The sequence below is a fragment of the Lemur catta genome, chromosome 8, assembly GCF_020740605.2.
Source record: "Lemur catta isolate mLemCat1 chromosome 8, mLemCat1.pri, whole genome shotgun sequence".
In the NCBI taxonomy this organism is placed as follows: domain Eukaryota; kingdom Metazoa; phylum Chordata; class Mammalia; order Primates; family Lemuridae; genus Lemur; species Lemur catta.
In genome coordinates this window covers 7,960,978-7,964,497 of record NC_059135.1, presented here as the reverse complement: position 1 = coordinate 7,964,497, position 3,520 = coordinate 7,960,978, and the positions used below count along the sequence as shown (strand labels likewise).

Below are 3,520 nucleotides of genomic sequence, written 5' to 3'. Positions count from 1 at the left end.
CGGGCAGGACTGGCCCCCGCAGGCCCTGAGGAGCTCCTGGACCTGTCGGGGCCGGGCCCAGAGCCAGGCAGCTGTGGCTGGTGGGCGCTCAGTGTGGCTCTTCAGGACTCTGCTGGGATTCTTTGAGACACACCCCCAAACCAGAGAGCAGAACATCTCAGTCACATCGTATTTTAGTGAGTCCCCCAAAGTAAATAAGAATTGTCACAAGTCCCTGCCGAACAAACCCCATTGCCCACTTTCCTGTCTTTGGCTTTAGAGTGTCCAACTGTCTGACAGCCCTGTCACACTTGACCAGATCACAGACCGACGCCTGCCACCCCTTTCACACACGCGCTCCAGAGAGTTCCATCAGCTTGCACGTCTCCCTCTTCCACTCCGGCCAAGGGCACCTGCCCGGCCCCCAACAACTCAGTTGGCCTATCAGCCTCCCCCTGGCCTGTACCATCGTCGTTGTGCTGGTTATGGGACTGTTTTACTGAGGTTAGTTTGATGAATATGAATGGAAAATGAAATAAATGAGTGTCTATACCAGTGAAAGGAAATGACCCTAGCACAGGTGAGACAAAGACAGGAGCCATTAGGTGTGCTGAAGCAGGAAGCCCGAGCCATCAGCTGCACCTTGGACTTCAGCTGGCCGACTGCTCCAACGGGAAGGGCAGGAACAGAATTAAAGGGCACACTCGCAGGCACAGAGGAGAGCCCCTAAGTCACCAGGTGTAACTGGGGATCTGGCTATATTTTTAGCTAAGGGGGAATAAAAGCCCTTCCCTACTCCCTACTCCTTTCCTGATAAAATTGGGTCTGGTGCCCAACTGAGTGACTTTAGTGCTATTTTTTAAGTACTGCTGTGTTCAACGTCAACAGTCCCCCAACTCCTAACCCAGCCCACACCTGGCTACAGGGAGGCTTCCTACAATACAGACCTGGCCCTGGTTCCGCCTGCCAGAAACGCTCCGCATCCCACCTCACCAGGCCCTGGGGGCTTTGGTGTCTGCCAAGCTCCCCCTCGGGCCCCACAGTGCCTGTTCTCTCTGTGCCAAGGACCACCCAGCGGCCCTCCCCTGGCTGCTTTGTGACATGAGTGTGGCCCCCTGACCTCGGTTCTCTCCGAGAGGTCTTGAGCGCCGCAGTTGCCCTCCCAGCTTCTTCCTTCCCCCAGTGAGGTGAAGCGCAGCCCCCCACACCTGGTCTTCTGTCATGTCTCTGCAAGCCTCCGATAACAGCTGCTTAGCAAAGGTTTCCTGTGTCCCCAAGAAAAGGGAACATCTGTCTGCACGAAAAAAGAACCACAGACTGAGCTGAGCCATCAGCCCCTCCAGGCCTGACACTCCCCTTGGTACCTGCCTCCCCCTCCTTCCTGCGTCCCAGGCTGCAGGTGACTGACGGCTCTGCACTCACCCTCGACCGCAACCGCAGGGACCTGGGACGCAAGACAGATTCGAGGGTCCTTATTTTTGTTTTTACTTATTGCAAAAAATGAACCAACGTCAAAATAAACATTGACAATAAACCAAAAAGAAAAGAAGACACGCTCCCCTAATCCTGTGCCCCATACACCAAACAGAACCCACTTTCCCTCCATTCCTTCGGGGCTTTGTCTCCACACACAGCAAGTCTGACACTGGCAGCCACAGCGAAGGGTCAGTTATAAATTAACAGTTCGATTTTTTCACTTAGAGCTATTTATATTCCTTCCATGCTAACACATAGTCTTTATAATTATCCTTTTAAACCACATAATATTAAGTGGATATGCCAGCATTTATTTAACCTTCCTCAAATATAGATCACGTGGGCAGTTTTTTCTTCTTTGGAATTATCGTTTTAAAATATGCTCCCCAAAGGGGAGAGGAATCCCTGTATCAACAGGCGCTAATGTTTTTGTGGCCCTTGAGACACATTGTTAGATTGCCTTCCTGGGGGGAGGGAGCATTCTACCAATCCCCCTGCCTAGACCAGTGGTTCTCAAAGTGTAGCCCAGGCACCCCTGGGGGGTTCCTTGGACACTTTTTGGTGATCTACAAGATCAAAACTATTTTCATAATAATGCTGAGCTCGCTTTGGCAGTATATACCAACATCGGAACCATACAGAAAAGATTTCTCTGGCCCCCGCACAAGGATGATACACAAATCCATGAAGCATTCCATATGTAAAATAATAACAATATGTCGTTAGCCTTTTCCACCCTCTTCCTCTCATGAGTGTACAGTGGAGTTTTCCGGAGGCTACGTGACATGTGATATCACAACACATGGGATATAGATAGGAGAGGTCACTCATCTTACATTAAGCCGGACATCAAAGAGATTTGTGAAAATGTAAAAATAATGCTTCTCTGCTCACTAAGTATTTTTTTCGTTTTGGAAAATATGTTTTAATAAAAATGTTATTTATGTAAATAATTTAAGATTTTCTCTGGTTTAATTTCTAATATAGTCAAAACTGATAAATAGAATCTATTACGGATAAAGGCTTTTTGAGGCCCTTAACAATTTTTAATAGTGTACAGGGGTCCCGAGGCCACTCGTTTGAGAACTGCTGGCCTGGACAAGGTGTGGCAGAATGCAGGGGCAGCTGAGTGGAGCTCGTGTCTCCCAGGCATGGCACCTAAGACAAGATGCAAAGCACTTGTATTTTTAATCTTTTTATCCCTTCTTCCCACTTTTTTTTTTTTTTTTTTTGAGACAGTCTCACTCTGTCACCCTGGGTAGAGTGCAGTGGCATCACTGTAGCTCAATGCAGCCTCACACTCCTGGGCTCAAGCAATCCTCCTGCCTCAGCCTCCCAAGGAGCTGGGACTACAAGTGCGCAACACCACTCCTGGCTAATTTTTCTATTTTTAGTAGAGACGGAGTCTCGCTTTTGCTCAGGCTGGTCTCGAACTCCTGAGCTCAAGCGATCCTCCCACCTCGGCCTCCCAGAGTGCTAAGATTACAGGTGTGGGCCACCGTGCCCGGCCTCTTCTTCCAACTTTTATTTTCTTCTCTTTCCCCTCTTTCTAGCTTTTCTCTTTTTTCCTCTTCTTTCCCCTCCCCCAGCCTCAACCCTCATAACAAAAGCTGCACAAATAACGAAACCTGCCCTTCATATAAATCGAAAATTTTTTCTCACATCTTAATAGAGATTTCATGACATTTGAAATCTGGCTTTTCGTTATTACTAACACCATTCAAAAGAAGTAACATGTATATTTTTAAAACACATCTTCACACGTAATCAAAGAACTGAAAATGAAAATGAGATTTTTGTTCACATCAGGCTAGCAATGCTTGGCGCCAGCAGAGGTCTAGGGAAGAGGACATCCTCATGGGGTTTCTAGAAGGCAATTTGGCAACAAGTACTGAGGGCCTTAAAAATAGCCTACCTTTCACCCAGAGGAGTACAAAAGGCAACAGCTGCACTTCATATCATTTGCAAATTGCAGTTGCCTGGGATCTTGAGAACTGAGAAAGTTCTAAGAACTAAGAAACTGAGATTAAGAAAGAAGTTTCCCCCTTTTCTTGGGCCCAAAGAA

General features: G+C 47.8%; 1 non-coding gene across 1 annotated transcript; it reads left to right on the top strand.

Moving 5' to 3' along the window:
• Nucleotides 1–2,056: 2,056 nt before the first annotated feature.
• Nucleotides 2,057–2,159, top strand: LOC123644219. The gene has a single exon (XR_006737041.1). It is a non-coding gene; the product is annotated as a U6 spliceosomal RNA (small nuclear RNA).
• Nucleotides 2,160–3,520: the final 1,361 nt, after the last annotated feature.